At 49.6% G+C, this 22643-nt stretch overlaps 1 pseudogene; it reads left to right on the top strand.

The window, feature by feature from the left end:
- Nucleotides 1-20077: 20077 nt before the first annotated feature.
- On the top strand, nt 20078-20196 carry LOC134891140 (5S ribosomal RNA; annotated as a pseudogene).
- The last annotated feature ends 2447 nt before the right edge of the window (nt 20197-22643 follow it).

The following is a 22643-nucleotide window of genomic DNA, read 5'->3' on the forward strand; positions in this document are numbered from 1 at the left end:
ATGCCCTGAACAAGCCACATCCCTATACAATGCTTACCTTACTTCTGCTCTTGACTCTGTCGCTCCACCAACCACTATTCACCCTTGCAGATCAACACCTCAACCCTGGCACACCAAATGCACCAGATATTTGCAAAAATGCTCACGTACTGCTGAGCGACAGTGGAGGATATCGCGCTCTAAGGCAGACTTTCTCCATTTCAAATTTATGCTCTCAACATTCAGTGCTGCCCTTTCTCTCGCTAAACAGGCATACTTCAAGAACCTCATATCCTCCCAGTCTTCCAACCCCCGGCGCCTCTTTGCCACTCTCAACTCCCTCCTCTGCCCACCTCCACCTTGTCTTCCCACCTCACTCTCTGATCTTGACGTTGCCACTTACTTCACATCCAAAATCAACTACATACATCAGGACATCACATCCCACCAAAAAAACAGCAACCAGCCACCTCCTATTCCTTGCCACCGCTCTCCTTCCCTCTTACCGACTCTGACATCTTTCTCCCATGTATCTGGTGAGGAAGTCATGGCCATATTCGTTCCTCACCCCCCTCCACCTCCCACTTGACCCTATCGCCTCCTGCCTCCTCCGCTACCTCTCTCTCTCTGCCTGCTCCCATCTTGCCCACCTCCTCAATCTCTCCCTCTCTTCAGGCACTATCCCCTCTTAAGCATGCACTCGTCTCCCCTATTCTTTAAAAACCTACTCTTGATCCACGCATTCTCTCCAACTATTGACCCGTCTCTCTCCTTTCTTTTGCCTCCAAACTCCTTGAGCGTATTGTCTATAACCGCCTGACTGCCTTTCTTTCCTCCCACTCACTACTTGACCCATTCCAGTCTTGCTTCCGTCCTCTCCACTCCACTGCAACTGTCCTCACAAAAATCTGCAATGATCTCCTATCTGCTAAATTGAAGGGTCACTACTCTTTGCTTATTCTTCTTGACCTCTCTGCTGCTTTTGAAACTGTGGACCACCCTCTCCTTCTGCAAATCCTTCACTCCCTTGATCTGCATGATACTGCCCTCTCCTGGCTGTCCTCCTACCTGTCTGACCATTCCTTCTCTGTCTCCTCTCATGGCTCCACCTCCCCCCACTTCCACTAACTGTAGGTGTCCCCCAAGGCTCTGTTCTTGGTCCTCTCCTTTTCTCTCTCTATACATCCTCCTTAGGAGACCTCATTATCTCTTTTGACTTACAATATCATCTCTATGCTGATGACACTCAAATCTACCTTTGCTCCCCTGACCTCTCTCCTGCTCGCCTCACTTGTATCCAACTGTCTCTCTGCTATCTCTTCCTGGATGTCTCAGTGCTTTCTTAAAGTTTATATATCAAGTGTGAGCGCACAAATGAATTAAATTGGAACTTCTAATTTAATCAGAGGCTGCTGGTTTAATAACAGTACCTTTATTCATCTCCTAAAAACAATGAATTATATAAAACATTTGTCAAAACATCTCAATAAAATAACAATCAAGAAAAAAAAGGGAATGAATGTAATATACAATATAAGCTCTAGCCAATTGGACTTTTGTGTCAGTAAATGGCGTACATATGGTATGTTAATTAAGTGAAGCACAGCACAATCTTTTCATACAGTCCTGCTGGTTAGTAAAGCTGTTATCTCCCTCCAGGGGACTTATTGGTATCAACGTTAAAAAGCTGTTAGATAAGCATAATTAGTGCTGTAATAAAGAGTCATAGTCCCGTACTGTTTACTGCTGAAGTATTTGTTTGCTTTAGCAATTTTGTTCAGGCAATAGTGTTTATGTTATGCACACCAGTGCCTGCAGGAAAGTACTGGTGTCAGAACTATTATGCACTCCAGTGCCTGCAGGAATGTACTGGTGTTTGAACTGTTATGCAAAACAAATGGACTCACAGACAGACTGGGGAATATGACATAACGTACACAGAAGGTGATAGGGTAACAAAATACACACAAAGTGAACAGAGAAGCCCAGAGGCTAAGGAACTGGGTATCTCCCTTGTATTAGAAATGCTCAGATGGGAAAAGCAAGATGTTGTGTTTTAATACGTAGAGAAACCGAAATGCTGTTGCTAAGGGCAACAGCAAAACCCTAAAGGGTTACCAACGGGTGTGGCAGTAAACTCCTTGGTCAGAGATGGAATGATAGACACAAGGAGAGTCTCCACAATCCTAATTCTCACTTGCAGTGCACAGGTTCAGCTTACTGCCACTAAACTGACCCCTGACACCTAGCACAGTGAGACAGGATTAGACAGGCAAGTCTTAGAATACAGCCGCAAGCTTGCTAAGTTCACAGAGTAATAACAGAACCCCAGCAAGCTAAACGACTGACTCCAGTCTTACTGCTAGGTCTGGATTGGCAGAGTGTAATACTAAATCCCCAGGCCTATTTGCAGTAAGCAACAAACAAATACAAAGCTACACAGTACTGGTTAACTTTCAGGAACTGACTAACCAACAAAGATTCAGCAGCATCTGCTTACCCTGAGAAGAGGCCTTATAAAGCAGGTGCTGTCCACGCCCCACTCAGACCTCACACTCTGTGAGCACAAAAACCAGCACCGGATCCCCTGCCGTGCACAGAGCATGATACTGCACACTGCACAGCAAAAGACCCGAACCGGAGTATCAGCTGCGCTCAGGTTACTCCGCTAGCACTTGTCTCCCGGTTGCCATGACGACGTGGCAGCACAGGGCAGGAGACCCTAACAGTACCCCCCCTCTGACGAGGGGTCAAAGAACCCCTACCACCGGGTTTATCGGGGAACTGCGAGAAGAAAGAGCGTATCAGTCTGGGGGCATGAAGATCACAACTGCGCACCCACGGCCGCTCCTCCGGGCCATACCCCTTCCAGTGCACCAAAAATGACAGCCGACCCCGAACCACCTTGGAGTCAAGAATCCTTTCAACAACAAACTCCCTCTGGCCACGTATCAGAAGAGGGGAAGGTCTTCCACTGGAAGAAGGATTACTAATCGCCCGTTTTAAAAGGGAACAATGAAATGTTTTATTGATACCCAAAGAACGGGGCAGATCTAACTGAAATGCCACCGGATTGATAACCCTGGTGATCTTATAAGGGCCGATGAACCGGGGGCCTAACTTATGAGATGGCTGTCTCAACTTCAAATTCTTGGTAGACAACCAGACGAAGTCTCCTAATTTGAAGCTGCAGGGTCTTTTCCGCTTATCAAAAACCCTTTTGGTCACTAATGACACAGACACAAGGGCTTTCTTCACTTTCCGCCAAATACCTCTAAGGACCGAAACCACAGAGGAACCACCAGGCGTGGAGTCCAGGGGGTCAAAAGAATTGGCCTTAGGATGATGCCCATACACACAAAGGAAGGGAGAGATCCCTGTAGCAGAGTGAGCCGCGTTGTTATAGGCAAACACCGCCATGGACAGATGAGCAACCCAGTCAGTCTGACACTTGGAGACATAACACCTGAGGAACTGCTCCAAGGACTGGTTCACCCTTTCAGTCTGCCCATTAGACTGCGGATGGTAGCCTGACGACAAGCTGACAGAAATCTGGAGATCGGAACAAAATGCCCTCCAGAATTTGGCCACAAACTGGGATCCGCGGTCAGAGACCACATCAAGTGGCAACCCGTGGAGACGCACAACATGCAGCATAAATAATTCAGACAGGCGTCTGGCCGATGGCAGCCCAACCAGTGGAACGAAGTGCGCCATCTTCGAAAACCTGTCAACGACAACCCAGATGGCTGTCATCCCCGAGGATTTGGGCAAGTCCACCACAAAATCCATTGAAATGTGGGTCCATGGCTTAGATGGGATAGAGAGTGGATGGAATGGGCCAACAGGAACCCCTCTAGGAGTCTTATTTCGGGCACAGATGTCACATGCCCGAACCCACTGATCCACATCCTTAGCCACCGAGGGCCACCACACCGCCCTAGATAGCAACTCCCGAGTTCTGGCAATACCCGGGTGACCTGCCGACTTCTTGGCATGGAATTCCAGGAACACTCGCTGTCTTAACCTAGGAGGCACAAACAAAAGACCTACCGGAAGGTCTGGAGGAGCCTGCTCCTGTGCTCTAAGGACTAATGATAAGAGGTCCTGGGTAATGCCCACTTTAATACATGATGGGGAAACAATGGGCAACGGCTCCTCGGTGGTCTCCTGGATTGGAGCAAAACTCCGCGAGAGCGCATCAGCCTTGATGTTTTTTGACCCAGGGCGATATGTTATCAAAAAATTAAAGCGAGCAATAAACAAAGCCCATCGTGCCTGCCTGGCATTGAGACGCTTCGCTGACTCTAAATATGCCAGATTCTTATGGTCAGTGAGAATTGAGACCACAAATTTAGCCCCCTCAAGCCAGTGTCTCCACTCCTCGAGTGCATCCTTAATAGCCAACAATTCCCGGTTACCCACGTCATAATTCATCTCGGCAGGCGAAAATTTACGGGAAAAGTAAGCACAGGGATGAAGGCGATTATCAGACACTCCCATCTGAGAAAGCACTGCCCCAATACCCATCTCAGAGGCATCCACCTCCACCACAAAAGGACGCTCTGGATCTGGGTGTCGCAGCACCTTGGCCGAAACAAATGCCCTTTTGAGACGGGCAAAAGCCGCTTTAGCCTCACAAGACCAGTGAGCAACATCCGCCCCTTTCTTAGTGAGTGCCACCAAGGGCGCCACTATAGACGAAAATCCAGCGATAAATCGTCTATAAGAATTCGCAAAGCCCAGGAAACGCTGAAGCGCCTTCAAACTAGTGGGCTGCACCCAATCCAGGACTGCCTGTACCTTGGAACCCTCCATTTGGAAACCTTCTGGGGAGATAATATATCCTAGAAATGCGATTTGCTGAACTTCAAATTCGCACTTTTCCAGCTTCGCCCCAAGCCGGTGGTCTCTGAGTTTCTGGAGGACTAAGCGTACATGCTTCCGATGTTCCTCCAGGGAATGGGAGAAGATTAGGATGTCATCTAAGTATACAACTAAGAATCTATCCAAATATTCCCTGAGCACATCATTCATGAAATCCTGGAAGACTGCCGGGGCATTACAGAGCCCAAAAGGCATCACCAAATATTCATAATGCCCTGAGTGGGTATTAAAGGCAGTCTTCCATTCATCCCCCTCTCTTATTCGGATTAGATTGTACGCACCGCGTAGGTCAATCTTAGAAAAAATGGTGGCAGTACGAAGCTGGTCAAACAAGACCGAAATGAGAGGCAGTGGGTATGAGTTTTTAATCGTGATACGGTTCAATTCCCTGAAGTCGATGCAGGGTCGCAACGAACCGTCCTTTTTACCCACGAAGAAGAACCCCGACCCAACTGGAGACTGTGAAGGTCTGATAAATCCCTTAGCCAAGTTCTCCTGAATGTACTCTGCCATAGCCTGAGTCTCAGGACGTGACAGGGAGTACAACCTGCTCTTGGGAAGCTTAGCATTTGGCAACAAATCAATGGCACAGTCATAGGGGCGATGGGGAGGTAGTACCTCTGCAACTTTTTTGGAGAACACGTCCGCAAAATCTGCATAACACCCTGGCAATCCTGGCAAACTTAGCTGCGAGAGCCTGACTGGAAGGCTCAAGCAACTCCTGAAACAATCAGTACCCCAACTAAGAATCTCCCCAGAGACCCAGTCAAATTGAGGATTGTGGGCCCTTAACCAGGGTAACCCCAACACCAATGGGGCAAAAGTACAGACAGTCACATAAAAGGACAATTTTTCAGAGTGTGTGGCTCCAATAAACAAAGAAATCTGGCTAGTGCAAGAGGTAATTTTACCTTGGGATAATGGTTCCCCGTTTAACCCACAAATCTCAATTTCCGATGCCAAGGGTACTAAGGGAACAGAGTGTTTCAGGGCGAATTGGCGGTCCATAAAAACCCCGTAGCCCCACTGTCCACAAAGGCCTCAGTCTTGACAGTTTGACCGAGGATCTTCAAGGTCACCGGAATGATAAAAGTCTTCTTGGGAAATTCTGACTTCTGGCCTGACAGGATATTTCCCATCACCCTCAGGCCCTGAAGGTTTCCGGCTTTTCTGGGCATGATACTACCACATGACCTTTATTCCCACAGTACAAACACAACCCCTGCTGTCTCCTCCGCGTCTTCTCACGCGAGGAGAGGCGGGTAGCCCCAATCTGCATAGGCTCCTCGGAAAATTCCTCAGAGTCTGAGGTTCTCTTGGGAAGGAAAGAAATCTCAGTCTCCCTTTCAAGCCTACGCTCTCTCAGCCGTCTATCCACCCGGATGGATAACTGCATGAGCTGATCCAAGCTATCAGGCAAGGGATATTGTACCAGTTGGTCCTTTATCTGGTTAGAAAGACCTCTTCGGTACTGGTGTCTCAGGGCTGGGTCATTCCACTGGGTATCATGGGCCAACCTCCGAAACTCCGTCCAGTAAACCTCAACTGGCCTTCGCCCTTGCTTAAGGATCGAAATCTGAGCCTCGGCTGAGGCCGTCTTGTCAGGGTCATCATACAACATGCCCAGTGCCGTAAAAAAAGCATCAACACTTTTAAGCGACGGACAGTCAGGCTGCAACCCATATGCCCAGACCTGTGGGTCTCCTTGTAGCAAGGAAATCACTATGCCCACCCGCTGAATCTCCGACCCAGAAGACTGAGGCCTAAGCCGGAAGTATAGCTTGCAGCTCTCCTTGAAACAAAAGAACTGCGAGCGATCTCCAGAAAAACGATCCGGGAGATTTACTTTCGGCTCCTTAACCCCTGCAGGTGCTGCTGCGGGAGCTCCGCCAGCAGCCTGGGAGGTGTGCATTTTAATGGACAAATCATTAAATTGTCGAGTCAGGACCTGCACCTGATCGACCACCTGTTGCAACGTATTTTGAGGGGTATGCTCCATATTCCCACAAAATTTCAACAGGAGTATTAGGCTGCTGAATATGTTATGCACACCAGTGCCTGCAGGAAAGTACTGGTGTCAGAACTATTATGCACTCCAGTGCCTGCAGGAATGTACTGGTGTTTGAACTGTTATGCAAAACAAATGGACTCACAGACAGACTGGGGAATATGACATAACGTACACAGAAGGTAATAGGGTAACAAAATACACACAAAGTGAACAGAGAAGCCCAGAGGCTAAGGAACTGGGTATCTCCCTTGTATTAGAAATGCTCAGATGGGAAAAGCAAGATGTTGTGTTTTAATACGTAGAGAACCCGAAATGCTGTTGCTAAGGGCAACAGCAAAACCCTAAAGGGTTACCAACGGGTGTGGCAGTAAACTCCTTGGTCAGAGATGGAATGATAGACACAAGGAGAGTCTCCACAATCCTAATTCTCACTTGCAGTGCACAGGTTCAGCTTACTGCCACTAAACTGACCCCTGACACCTAGCACAGTGAGACAGGATTAGACAGGCAAGTCTTAGAATACAGCCGCAAACTTGCTAAGTTCACAGAGTAATAACAGAACCCCAGCAAGCTAAACGACTGACTCCAGTCTTACTGCTAGGTCTGGATTGGCAGAGTGTAATACTAAATCCCCAGGCCTATTTGCAGTAAGCAACAAACAAATACAAAGCTACACAGTACTGGTTAACTTTCAGGAACTGACTAACCAACAAAGATTCAGCAGCATCTGCTTACCCTGAGAAGAGGCCTTATAAAGCAGGTGCTGTCCACGCCCCACTCAGACCTCACAGACTGTGAGCACAAAAACCAGCACCGGATCCCCTGCCGTGCACAGAGCCTATAACCACTGCACAGCAAAAGACCCGAACCGGAGTATCAGCTGCGCTCAGGTTACTCCGCTAGCACTTGTCTCCCGGTTGCCATGACGACGTGGCAGCACAGGGCAGGAGACCCTAACAGTTTAGCTGCGGTTTATAATGATTTCACGATGTAATGCTGATAATTACTTGTTTCCCGGCATGACACTCCTGTGGGCAATGCTTACCCCTCCACACTACGGCGGTTCTGGTGTCTTCTGCCTGGCTAGATGGTACCGGCGGCGTACAGCTGTCTCCGCAGGGAGTGCTTGGTCGCGCACCGCGACTTCCGGGTTTTTTCGGAGCTTCCGGCGCGTTCCACCTGCGTTCCACCTGACGTTCTTAAAGTTATCATGTCTAAGACTGAGCTGATCATCTTCCCACCCTCCTGAACAACCTCACCTTCCACAATTTCACTATCTATAGATGGCACTACTATCTCCTCTAGCCCCCAAGTGCGCTTTCTTGGAGTAATCCTTGGCTCAACCCTCTCCTTCAAACCACACATTCAGCACCTATCACAAACCTGTCATTTTCATCTCAAAAATATTTCCAGGATCAGACCCTTTCTCACCCAGGATGCCACTAAGACCCTTATCCACTCACTGGTCATCTCCAGACTGGACTACTGTAATCTCCTCCTGACTGGCATCCCTAACACATACATCTCTCCACTCCAATCTATCCTCAGTTCTGCTGCCCGGTTCATCTTCCTCACCAAACGCACTACATCCACCTCCCCTCTCTTACTAGCCCTTCACTGGCTCCCCTTCCCCTTTAGAATCCATTTCAAGCTTCTCACACTCACAAAGCCCTCACCCACTCCTCTCCCAGTTACATCTCTGACCTTATCTCCCTTTACACTCCCGCCCGTCCTCTTCACTCTGCTAATGCACGCCGCCTCACCTGTCCTCTGATTACCTCATCCCACTCCTACCTCCAAGATTTTGCACATGCTGCTCCCTTTTTCTGGAATTCTCTACCTCTCCCCCTCAGACTCTCCACCTCTCTACAAAACTTCAAGGGGGCTCTCAAGACACACTTCTTCACCAAACCCAGCCGTCTCTCATTCTAAGCCTTCTGTGGCCCATGCTCACTTTCTACCCCATCTGTGTCACCCCAGTCTGTGTGCCCCTCCCCTTTTGAATGTAAGCTCTCAAGAGCAGGGTTCTCTTCCCTCATGTGCTTTTACGTCTATTACTTAACTTATCTTCTTTTCAATACTCCCTTTGATGGCACCAAATCCTTTGGTTTTCTGCCACCCTGATACTTATTTCCAGGGCCGACGCCACCATTAGGCAGCTTTAGGCAGCTGCCTATGGGCGTCGGCACTTGGAGGGCGGCGCTGTGTTAAGAAAAAAATATATATTTGACAGGATGTGCGGCGCCTGTTCACTCGGTGTAGTTGGGTTTTTCTTTTTTTGTGTGCACTTTGGAGTCTCTTAGGCTGCAGTGCTGTGTAACATGGCAGCTGCAGCCTGCAGGCACGGAGGATGTAGCTGTACCGATGTAACGGGGGAGGGTGGGGAGGACCAAGCCTGGCCCGGCCTGCTCTGCCCAGCTCCCGCCCGGAGGACAGTGCAGTGCCGTGATTCGCGGTGATTTAGGGGGCGGAGCCTAATGCTGTGAAGTGCCCGCCCCCATCAGATGATCGGAGACCTGTGCTGCTGTGCTACTGTAGTAATCAGGTAGTGTAACTCAGTCTCTCTCTGACACTCTATCTCTCTCTCCCTGACTGTCTCTCTCCCTCACTCTCTTCCGGACTCTCTCTTCCTGGCACTTTCTCCCTCACTCTCTCTCTCTTCCTGGCACTCTCTCTCCCTGACACTCTCTCTCACTCACTCTTTTCCTGGCACTCTCTCTCCCTCACTCTTTTCCTGGCACTCTCTCTCCCTCACTCTCTTCCTGGCAAACTCCCTCACTCTCTTCCGTGCACACTCTCTCCCTCAGTCTCTTCCTGGCACTGTCTCTCCCTCACTCTTTTCCTGGCACTCTCTCTCCCTCACTCTTTTCCTGGCACTCTCTCTCCCTCACTCTTTCCTGGCACTGTCGCTCCCTCACTCTTTTCCTGGCACTGTCTCTCCCTCAGTCTCTTCCTGGCACACTCTCTCCCTCACTCTTTTCCTGGCGCTGTCTCTCCCTCAGTCTCTTCCTGGCACTGTCTCTCCCTCACTCTCTTCCTGGCACGGTCTCTCCCTCACTCTCTTCCTGGCACTGTCTCTCCCTCACTCTCTTCTGGGCACTCTCCCTCACTCTCTTCCGGGCACTCTCGCTCACTCTCTTCCGGGCACTCTCCCTCACTCTCTTCTGGCCACTCTCTCTCTCCCTCACTCTCTTCCTGGCACTGTCTCTCCCTCACTCTCTTCCTGGCACGGTCTCTCCCTCACTCTCTTCTGGGCACTCTCCCTCACTCTCTTCCAGGCACTCTCCCTCACTCTCTTCCGGGCACTCTCTCTCTCCCTCACTCTCTTCCTGGCACTGTCTCTTCCTGCACTGTCTCTCCCTCACTCTCTTCCTGGCACTCTCCATCACTCTCTTCTGGGCACTCTCTTCCGGGCACTCTCTCTCCCTCACTCTTTTCCTGGCACTGTCTCTCCCTCAGTCTCTTCCTGGCACTGTCTCTCCCTCAGTCTCTTCCTGGCACACTCTCTCCCTCACTCTTTTCCTGGCGCTGTCTCTCCCTCAGTCTCTTCCTGGCACTGTCTCTCCCTCACTCTCTTCCTGGCACGGTCTCTCCCTCACTCTCTTCCTGGCACTGTCTCTCCCTCACTCTCTTCTGGGCACTCTCCCTCACTCTCTTCCGGGCACTTTCTCTCTCCCTCACTCTCTTCCTGGCACTGTCTCTTCCTGGCACTGTCTCTCCCTCACTCTCTTCCTAGCACTCTCCGTCACTCTCTTCCAGGCACTCTGTTCCTCACTCTCTTCCGGGCACTCTCTCTCCCTCACTCTCTTCCGGGCACTCTCTCTCCTTCACTCTCTTTCTGGCACTGTCTCTCCTTCACTCTCTTCCTGGCACTCTCCCTCACTCTCTTCCAGGCACTCTCTCCCTCACTCTCTTCCGGGCACTCTCTCTCCCTCACTCTCTTCCAGGCACTCTCTCCCCCACTCTCTTACGGGCACTCTCTCTACCTCACTCTCTCTCCCTCACTCTCTTTCCGGCACTGTCTCTCCCTCACTCTCTTCCTGGCACTCTCTCTCTCTCCCTCACTCTCTTCCTGGCACTCTCCCTCACTCTCTTCCGGGCACTCTCTCCCTCACTCTCTTCCGGGCACTCTCTCCCTCACTCTCTTCCGGGCACTCTCTTTCTGGCACTGTCTCTCCCTCACTCTCTTCCTGGCACACTCTCTCCCTCACTCTTTTCCTGGCGCTGTCTCTCCCTCAGTCTCTTCCTAGCACTGTCTCTCCCTCACTCTCTTCCTGGCACGGTCTCTCCCTCACTCTCTTCCTGGCACTGTCTCTCCCTCACTCTCTTCTGGGCACTCTCCCTCACTCTCTTCCGGGCACTCTCGCTCACTCTCTTCCGGGCACTCTCCCTCACTCTCTTCCGGCCACTCTCTCTCTCCCTCACTCTCTTCCTGGCACTGTCTCTCCCTCACTCTCTTCCTGGCACGGTCTCTCCCTCACTCTCTTCTGGGCACTCTCCCTCACTCTCTTCCAGGCACTCTCCCTCACTCTCTTCTGGGCACTCTCTCTCTCCCTCACTCTCTTCCTGGCACTGTCTCTTCCTGCACTGTCTCTCCCTCACTCTCTTCCTGGCACTCTCCATCACTCTCTTCCGGGCACTCTCTCTCCCTCACTCTTTTCCTGGCACTGTCTCTCCCTCAGTCTCTTCCTGGCACTGTCTCTCCCTCAGTCTCTTCCTGGCACACTCTCTCCCTCACTCTTTTCCTGGCGCTGTCTCTCCCTCAGTCTCTTCCTGGCACTGTCTCTCCCTCACTCTCTTCCTGGCACGGTCTCTCCCTCACTCTCTTCCTGGCACTGTCTCTCCCTCACTCTCTTCTGGGCACTCTCCCTCACTCTCTTCCGGGCACTTTCTCTCTCCCTCACTCTCTTCCTGGCACTGTCTCTTCCTGGCACTGTCTCTCCCTCACTCTCTTCCTAGCACTCTCCGTCACTCTCTTCCAGGCACTCTGTTCCTCACTCTCTTCCGGGCACTCTCTCTCCCTCACTCTCTTCCGGGCACTCTCTCTCCTTCACTCTCTTTCTGGCACTGTCTCTCCTTCACTCTCTTCCTGGCACTCTCCCTCACTCTCTTCCAGGCACTCTCTCCCTCACTCTCTTCCGGGCACTCTCTCTCCCTCACTCTCTTCCAGGCACTCTCTCCCCCACTCTCTTACGGGCACTCTCTCTACCTCACTCTCTCTCCCTCACTCTCTTTCCGGCACTGTCTCTCCCTCACTCTCTTCCTGGCACTCTCTCTCTCTCCCTCACTCTCTTCCTGGCACTCTCCCTCACTCTCTTCCGGGCACTCTCTCCCTCACTCTCTTCCGGGCACTCTCTCCCTCACTCTCTTCCGGGCACTCTCTTTCTGGCACTGTCTCTCCCTCACTCTCTTCCTGGCACACTCTCTCCCTCACTCTTTTCCTGGCGCTGTCTCTCCCTCAGTCTCTTCCTAGCACTGTCTCTCCCTCACTCTCTTCCTGGCACGGTCTCTCCCTCACTCTCTTCCTGGCACTGTCTCTCCCTCACTCTCTTCTGGGCACTCTCCCTCACTCTCTTCCGGGCACTCTCGCTCACTCTCTTCCGGGCACTCTCCCTCACTCTCTTCCGGCCACTCTCTCTCTCCCTCACTCTCTTCCTGGCACTGTCTCTCCCTCACTCTCTTCCTGGCACGGTCTCTCCCTCACTCTCTTCTGGGCACTCTCCCTCACTCTCTTCCAGGCACTCTCCCTCACTCTCTTCTGGGCACTCTCTCTCTCCCTCACTCTCTTCCTGGCACTGTCTCTTCCTGCACTGTCTCTCCCTCACTCTCTTCCTGGCACTCTCCATCACTCTCTTCCGGGCACTCTCTCTCCCTCACTCTTTTCCTGGCACTGTCTCTCCCTCAGTCTCTTCCTGGCACTGTCTCTCCCTCAGTCTCTTCCTGGCACACTCTCTCCCTCACTCTTTTCCTGGCGCTGTCTCTCCCTCAGTCTCTTCCTGGCACTGTCTCTCCCTCACTCTCTTCCTGGCACGGTCTCTCCCTCACTCTCTTCCTGGCACTGTCTCTCCCTCACTCTCTTCTGGGCACTCTCCCTCACTCTCTTCCGGGCACTTTCTCTCTCCCTCACTCTCTTCCTGGCACTGTCTCTTCCTGGCACTGTCTCTCCCTCACTCTCTTCCTAGCACTCTCCGTCACTCTCTTCCAGGCACTCTGTTCCTCACTCTCTTCCGGGCACTCTCTCTCCCTCACTCTCTTCCGGGCACTCTCTCTCCTTCACTCTCTTTCTGGCACTGTCTCTCCTTCACTCTCTTCCTGGCACTCTCCCTCACTCTCTTCCAGGCACTCTCTCCCTCACTCTCTTCCGGGCACTCTCTCTCCCTCACTCTCTTCCAGGCACTCTCTCCCCCACTCTCTTACGGGCACTCTCTCTACCTCACTCTCTCTCCCTCACTCTCTTTCCGGCACTGTCTCTCCCTCACTCTCTTCCTGGCACTCTCTCTCTCTCCCTCACTCTCTTCCTGGCACTCTCCCTCACTCTCTTCCGGGCACTCTTTCCCTCACTCTCTTCCGGGCACTCTCTCCCTCACTCTCTTCCGGGCACTCTCTTTCTGGCACTGTCTCTCCCTCACTCTCTTCCTGGCACTCTCTCTCTCTCCCTCACTCTCTCTTCCTGGCGCTTTCTCTCCCTCACTCTCTTCCTGGCACTCTCTCTCCCTCACTCTCTTCCTGGCACTGTCTCTCTCTCTCTCTCTCCCTCTCTCTCTGACTCACTATGTCTGGGGCCTTCCCCTGCCTCCTCCTCATGCATCGTTCGCTTCCCTGCCCTGACGACCAAGATTCGCTCCCTCCGTCGGTTCTTGTGCATAGCTGCATGCCCTAATTTACCCAGTGCTGCAAGTATGGCGGTACGGCGTACCTGTAAGAAAATCCCAGCAGGTACGCTGTACCGCCGGGCCGCCACCTTGCAGACACACTGGGCCTTGGAGAGAGGAGAGCGCAGCATGCGCCTCTCCTCTCCAGCCTGCGAGTCCCGAGTCCGGCAGCGTGCACTGAGCCGGTTCGTGAGCCAATCAGAGCTCGCGGACCGGCAGCCAATCAGGATCTACTGCTGCCAGACCGCAAGCCCTGATTGGCTCGCGGACCGGCGCCAGTTCAGCAGGCCGGACTGAGGGCAGGAGAGGGACAGGAGGAGCGCGTGCTGCGCTCTCCTCTCCCCAGCAGAAGATAGTGCCAGCCCCAGGCAGCAGCAACAACGGTAAGTTGCACTGCTGGGGCATATCTGGCACTCTGGGGACATGTGTATCTGGCACTGTGGGGACATATCTGGCTCTCTGGAGGCATGTATATCTTGCACTGTGGGGGCATGTATATCTGGCACTGTGGGTGCATATCTGGCACTGTGGGGGCATATCTGGCACTGTGGGGGCATATATGTATCTGTCACTGTGGGGGCATGTGTATCTGGCACTGTGGGTGCATATGTGTATCTGGTGCAGTGGGGGCATATCTGGCACTGTGGGGGCATATGTGTATCTGACACTCTGGGGCAATGTGTATCTGGCACTGTGGGGGCATATATGGCAATACTGGGGGCACTTGTGTATCTAGCACCATGGGGCATTTGTGCATCTGGCACTGTAGGAGCATATCTGGCACGGTGGGGGCGTATCTGGCACTGTGGGGGCATATGTGTATCTGGCTTTATTGGTGTCATAAGTGTATCTGGCCCCCCATATGTGTATCACACCCCCATTTTCATTGGCCACGCCCCATCTGGCATTTGACCACACCCATTTTCCAGCGCGCGCACACAGTACCTCTAAAACATTTTTTCTACTTACACCACTGAATTTACCACAGTATTACTTATTACGTAAAATCAAGACGCTGTTGTAAAAATCAGTGGTTGAGTGGTGGTTGATATCGGTTACAGCCACATGTTCTGTTGCCCTAAATCCCTTCCCTGGAGGTTGCCTATTGTCATCTCCTCCTGTGCACAGTCTATGGTGGTGCACGGCCTCACACACAGACAGCAGGGCGATTGTAAAACCGACGTATGTGTTACGCATACCAGGCTATGAGTCCTGGCATAGTGTACTGTAGCGGGCACACACCTGCTTCACAAATTTTATGGAGGCGCACACCAGCCGCGATACCGGGGAGCGATGCTCCCGCTACCCGTACACAGAAGGGGAAGCCTGCAGGAGCATAATCATGTGGGTAGCAGGAGGGTATGCGCCCACTACCAGTAGATATAAATGCCGGATCCGTCGGAGTCAGCGGGCTATTGTAATGTGGGGGCTACGCAGTGGCGCAATGCATATTTATCATGGCAGCGCCAAGACAAGATTTAAAGTGACACATCTGTAGCAGGTGGCTATAGTCCTCCCATACCTTCCACTGTATATTACACAGCAGCTGCAGTATACACCACTCTCTCCTGGGTCACTAGCGGCTGGGCTGGCACACAGTATATAAACAGTATATATATATATATAAATGTATGTATATCGTTCACACCTTCACAACGTTGGCCAGATGTGACCATCTTTTGCACTAATACAGAAGTTGATGTTTTATCAAAATCCAGAGTGCTGCTGCCTTCTTGTCTTTTTGTACTATCATCTGCTGCGGTGGGCAATACACAAAAGCCGGCATGCCCTATATACTGTATGCTTAGGGAAGCTCTTAACTGGTTGCCTTCACAGTAGAGCTATATATATAAGTCGCAGGGTGCGGCACTCCAAGCATATAAGAACACATCAGTGCTGCCATTGATGTGTTATTATACGCTTGGAGTGGCGCATTCTGGGACTTATAATTATATACACATCTAAACCTCTCCCTAATCATAACCCCAATACAGTACCTTAACCCAAACTGATAAGCCAACCCTAATATCCTTCCTATCCCTAATACCCTAACCCAAATCGCTAAAACAACCCTAATACCCTATCCCTAATATCCTAACCCAGACTGGATGGCCCTATTCGGTTTTTATCTGCCGTCAGATTCTATGTGTAGAAAATGTATTTGGTGTAGCACACACATTTATCAAGTGGGTTGGGTATGGGGTGGGGGAGGGGCGCTGAAGATTTGCCTAGGGTGCTGAGAAACCTTGCACCGGCCCTGCTTATTTCAGTGCTGTTTACTGATGCAGCTATGTTTATATACCCTGTACTTGTCCTATATTGTATTGAACTGTAAGTCACTGTCTTCATGTTTTGCTTATTTGTTTACTCTGTAATTCTGTGCTGCGGATCCCATATGACGCCATATAAATAAAGGATAATAATAATAATAATAATAATTCATTGCTTACATCAGGTGAAGAAACATCAGGACCATCATCAAACATGGGGGGTCATTCCGAGTTGTTCGCTCGATATTTTTTTCTCGCAACGGAGCGATTAGTCGCTAATGCGCATGCGCAATGTCCGCAGTGCGACTGCGCCAAGTAAGTTTGCTATGCAGTTAGGTATTTTACTCACGGCGTTACGAGGTTTTTTCTTCGTTCTGGTGATCGTAGTGTGATTGACAGGAAGTGGGTGTTTCTGAGCGGAAACTGGCCGTTTTATGGGTGTGTGTGAAAAAACGCTACCGTTTATGGGAAAAACGCGGGAGTGGCTGGAGAAACGGAGGAGTGTCTGGGCGAACGCTGGGTGTGTTTGTGACGTCAAACCAGGAACGACACTGACTGAACTGATCGCAGATGCCGAGTAAGTCTGGAGCTACTCAGAACTGTCTATTCGCAATTCTGCTAATCTTTCGGTCGCAATTTTGATAAGCTAAGATTCACTCCCAGTAGGCGGCGGCTTAGCGTGTGCAAAGCTGCTAAAAGCAGCTTGCGAGCGAACAACTCGGAATGACCCCCATGGGACAGTGCTGTGCATGTTTATCCTATTTTATTTTACATTGCTCTGTGTGTGCCTACAAAAGTGCTTCTCCACTGATGTGCATCAATAAGGCGCACAATATGTACCTTAAAAAATGTAGAGTAACACCGTACTTACACTTCTGAGTCTGCACTCTGCACAAAGCTGAAGATGTCTTGTAATGTAGACTATGTAGTGTGCTGTTCCGTTTGTCACCTTTCATATGTCCCGTTATCTCATTGCAATTATTTAATTCAGCTAAAGGAAATGTGGCTTATTACATACTTTCTACTGGTAATGTCTTCTCTTCACCCATCTCCTCCTCTCAAGTTGTACAAGCCTCTGACTTCTGCAATTACTGCAATATTGCTATATAACAAATGTGCCTCTGTGAAATAAGCACATTTGCACCACAACTCTTTCCACTAACATGCAGGGGACCGCCAGCACAGGGCAAGGCCGCCCCACATGCCAGATCCTGCCCCCCCCCCCCCCCACTAAAATGCGAGCGCTTCGCTAAACAGCGAAGCACTCACATGTTTAGGGTAGCCCCGTTCCTCCACAGTCTAGCTGCGAAGACAGTCGATGCGCTGCCATATTTTGGTTCACAGCGGCTGTGTGTAACATTACGCAGCCACCGATGCCTGCCCTACAAACGGTCCAGACAATGGAGGACCCCCAACACTGCATCGATGCCCCCGCCTGTCCCGCGAATGCCTCTGCCTATCATCCAGGCAGAGGTGTTCACATCTCACTGTGTGCGCATGCTGAGTGCGGCTCCTGCACATGTACACACCTCACAGGGCTTCAGTATGCGAATGCATCGCTGATGCGTTTCATGCTGAATTAGGCCCAAAGATACAACGAAATAGCGGCATAAAATCTGTTTTTACATTTCTATTTTTTTATGCATTTATTACTCTACATTTAGCTTTATTGGCACATGAATGGGTTAGCGCCACCAATACCACTGTCACCAGTGATTACAGTCTCCTATTATTTTCTTATAGGGAAGCCTATTTAGTAAGTAATGGAGTGATACCTGAACCACTGCAATAGCTGTTCTGTAATCTGGGGATCTTCAGAATTGTCATTGTGGCCTTTTGATAAATGGGCTGAAGTTTTTTTCTTTATTCCTCAATAGATAAAAAAAAAATCCAAATTAACCTTTCTGACTTTAATTTGTTGAGAGGGGAGAAAAACGGTCTTAAAGGATTTACTGACACATAACACACAGAATTAATACACATCCAGAGAGAGAGAGAGAGAGAGAGAGAAAGAAAGTTGGCTAGAGCAAGAAGAAGTGTCGCCAGCTTGGGCATGGAAAAAAAAGTAGACAATAAAATGACAAACATGGCCAAGTCTTAAGTGAACTTAACATATCTCTTCAGCTTGAGACAGGAGCCAAGTTGGCACCGGAGTAGTGGAACTTTTTCTGTGTTTTCTATAAAATGTTCTTATAAGCCGTGATTGGATTTGGGGAAACAGTTACAACGTCGAACTATAATTTTAGAGCCGTAACACTTTCTCCCAAAAAGCCTAATTTAGAAGTTTAATGTGGTTTGAGGGGCATTATAATTGTAATGTTGTCTACAGTGGTACATAAAGAAAATAAAAACAATAAAAAAAGTTTATATCAACAAGTTGACTCACATAACGGGAGAGTCTGTGTAACCAAAGTAACCTTTGAATGTATTTACTTTAGACAAAATCTTTTTTTAGAAAATGAACTGCCCGTTTTTTTTTTTTTATTCCTGATCTTATTGATGGTATGAGCTGTGTTTTATATGGTGTTAAGCTATGTGTTACTGTGTTTGTAACTCAACAGCATTTTTTCCTACATATAAGTAATATTCTTTTCTTTTAAACCCTTCCTTTCCCCATGCTAATATTTCAGTAAAGGTTCCAACTCTGACTAAGATACTGTAGCTCATTACTGTTTAATGTATGTTTTGCCAAAGATCAGAGCCAGAAATTATGTTTACTAAATAGTCCATCTTTCAATCTGTAAATTCAGTAATCTGTTTGTTGCATAATTGATTTCAAAAGTCTATAATGGAATGCATAAAAATATCTAAGAGCAAACACAGCTACATGTAGAGATCAGCTAATATCAACAACTTATTAGAGAGATCTATATCAGACCATTGTCTTTCATCTAAGGCAACTCTGATCATCTTCCTTCGCCTCTCTAGCTATAACACATTTTATCCTGGCACATGAATGAAACAGTGTTGCCCTCTTATACAATTATGATCCAGAAGCGTTGTTTTGAACCGTAGACTATTATTTTTGTGCTAATGCACCTATATAAATACTGTGCTGGTGTGTGCATGTACTGTACGCCCTCATTCCACTTTGAGAAGGCTGTGTTAAATCATTGGACTGCACTTGCTGGTAAAAGTAAAAACTTCAAAGCCTGGGATTCGGTTAAGATGCGACCTGTCGGGATCCCGGCAGTCGCAATACCGACGCCCGGATCCCGTAACCCGTCAGAATGTTGACACTGGAATCCTGACAGGTTCAGGAGACTGACGCCGAAATCCTGACAGCCAGCTTCCCGACCATAAGTATGGCGGACAGGTTAGGGTTAGGGTCGGGTGAAAGGGGGGGAGGAGTTAGATATAAGCGCCCCCGGGCCGTTAGGTTTAGGGTGCGCGGGGGCGAGGTGATTAGGCACCATCGGGGGGAGGTTTAATTTAGGCATTAAGGGGGGAGGGTTAGAATTAGGCTGTGGGGAAGGGGGTTAGGTTTACGCACCACCGGGGGGAGGTTATGATTAAGCATTAAGGGAAGAGGTTAGGGTTAGGCTGCGGTAATTGAGAGTTAGGGGGTAGGGGATTGGGGGCAACATACTTGCCTTGCCCCTGTTGAGATTTGCAAAGAGAAGAAAAAAGAAAGACTCTGTGTTGGGGCACGCTTAGAAATTTGAAATAAGTTTATTAAAACTTAACATTTAATTAATAACGAATAAAAGTAATGAGGAGTTTGATACAAAAAAATTGTTCAAGAACACAAAGTAAACATATTACCATTTCTCCTCCTTCTTCTAATTTTCCCACCACCTTTTTTTCAATAGGTAAGCCTAACCCACCTCTCTCATCCACTGTCCGCTATATATCTATATAAGACAGTGGACAGCAGAAGGCAGGGTTTCCTCCCTATTCTGAGCATATCTCACTTCTATTTTTAGTACCCTCTCATCCAGATGCGAGACCACTCTCTGCAATGCTCACAGCAACAGAGAATCTGCGCTAGAAACTGGACAGCAGAAGTACCTTGTTGCTCACTACTCATTACACTCTCTCATTTGTGTCCTAGTGTTTATTACTGCCATATTTCAGCAGCAACGCCCAATCTCATCCGACCTTGGAAGCTAAGCGCTGATAAGCCTGATCAGTACCTAGTAGGGTGACCTCTTGGGAATATCAGGTGCAGTAAGATTGTGACCTCTGATCCAGTGGCGTAAGTTCGTCCTAGACGCCCGGAGGCAATATAAATACAGGTGCCCCCCTATATAGAGGCAAAAAAATAAAATTATATATATATATATATATATATACACATACACATACATACACACACACCACACCAATATTGATCCTGCAGGCTATATATATATATATTTATATATATATATATATATCCTGCCATTCTTTGCAAGCATAATGGCGTATGCATGAAGAAATTTCCAAAGGACAGCTCTTGCGGTGAGAGCTATTCTTTGCCTGTCTGTCGGTAAAACATATGTATTCCCTGCGGGAGGACAATTAATTATGGGAGGAAGATGGGGAGGGATGGTCGCGGGCGGGCAGAAGGACTTGGCAAATGGGGGGGGGGTCAGATGGAGTAACAGAGGTCTGGAGGACGGGATGAGGCAGAATGGGGGTCATTGTATATATGACAAAAATGCAGATTCATTAAACGGGCATTGAAACGTTGCACTACTTCAATTGTTGTCAGTGTGCAAATCATTGGAGTGCCGCACCACCTCTATTTTGCTAAACTACTTTGCTGTGAGGGCACCCAATGTATTAGTCTATTATGTGGCTGTGCCAGACCCTACCTCTATCTATATATACACAAACATACATACAGTATACTGGCAGTGCACTTATACAGGGAGAAAGGGAGCATAGATGGATACCTTGTGTAGTGAAAGAAGGCTCTACTCTCCTCCCCAATTACCGGAGGCAGAGCGCAATTAGGAAGTGGAATACAAGGCAAGCGTGGTACCAGCTCTTAAACTCCGCCTCGCACGTGTGTCCATCCATCCCGTCCCCCCCTTCCCCACAGCAGCGGGGAAACGGTAGCAGCAGCTCTTCTCCTACCTCCCACAGCAGGCGCTCACCAGCGTACTCTCCTGGGGTTTGCGCTGTGGTGGCGGTTTACAGGAATGAGTCAGTTCAGTGACGTAACTAGAAATTTTTCTCCCCCAAGCCAAAACATTATTTGCCCCCCCCCCCCCCCTCCATAATTGGCAGTATAGAGTGTGTGGCTTCGCTGGGATGGGCGTGGCTTACCATAAAGGGGCGTGACATTGCAGGAAAAGACTGCGTTATACCCCAGTTTTCCAACCTGCACGCCCAGACGGGAAAAAAAAATAATCCTGATTCATGCCCCTTACATTATTTGTAATTTTTCCTCCTTATAGTAATGCCCAGTATACATTATGCCACATACTGCAGTGGCCCTTAGACATTATGCCACACACAATAATGCACATGACACAATATGCACACACTATAATGCCCACAACACATTATGCCACACACCGTAATGCCCCCGACACACTATGACAGGAATCGCAATGCCCGTTATACATTATGCTACACACTGCAATGCCCTTGATACATTATAGCACATACAATGTCTTTGACACAGTATAACACACACCACAATGAGCCTGAGACATTATACCACATATCACAATGCCCGCGATATAGTATACCATACACCGTAATGCCCGACACATTATGACACACACCGCAATGTCCGTGATACATTATGCCACACACCGTAATGCCCATTACACATTAAGTTCTACAGTAAGGCTTCTAATTACTTTTAAATTACCTGCTCGTTGCCAGGGGTTTCATGCTCTTGGTTCTATGCACGGTGCCAGGGGTTTTCATGCTCAAGGTGTCATGCTCGTTGCCAGGGGTTTCATGCACTGGGTGTCATGCTCGTTGCCAGCGGTTCCATGCACGGTGCCAGGGGATTTCATGCTCAGGGTGTCATGCTCGTTGCCAGGGGGTTCATGCACTGGGTGTCATGCTCGTTGCTAGGGGGTAGTGCTTGTTGCTAGGGCCGTGCTCCCAGTGCCACATATGCCCCCAGTGCCAGATATTCCCCCACAGTGTCAGGTATATGCCTCCAGTGCCAGGTACATGCCCCCAGTGCCAAATATGCCCCCTCAGTGCCTGCTCCCCCCAGTGCCAAATATTCCACCACAGTGCCACATATGCCCCCTCAGTGCCTACTCCCCCACAGTGCCAGCTATATGCCCCCAGTGCCTGATATTCCTCCACAGTGCCAGGCATATGCCCCCAGTGCCAGATATTCCCCCCACAGGGCCAGGTATATGCCCCCAGTGCCAGATCTTCCCCCACAGTGCCAGGTGTATGCCCCCAGTGCCAGATATTCCCCCACAGGGCCAGGTATATGCCCCCAGTGCCAGATCTTCCCCCCACAGTGCCAGGTATATGCCCCCAGTGCCAGATATTCCCCCACAGGGCCAGGTATATGCACCCAGTGCCAGGTATATGCCCCCAGTGCCAGATATTCCCCCACAGGGCCAGGTATATGCCCCCAGTGCCAGATCTTCCCCCACAGTGCCAGGTATATGCCCCCAGTGCCAAATATATCCCTCTCCCCAGTGCCACATATGC

Source organism: Pseudophryne corroboree, chromosome 3 (assembly GCF_028390025.1).
Source record: "Pseudophryne corroboree isolate aPseCor3 chromosome 3, aPseCor3.hap2, whole genome shotgun sequence".
Lineage (NCBI taxonomy): Eukaryota > Metazoa > Chordata > Amphibia > Anura > Myobatrachidae > Pseudophryne > Pseudophryne corroboree.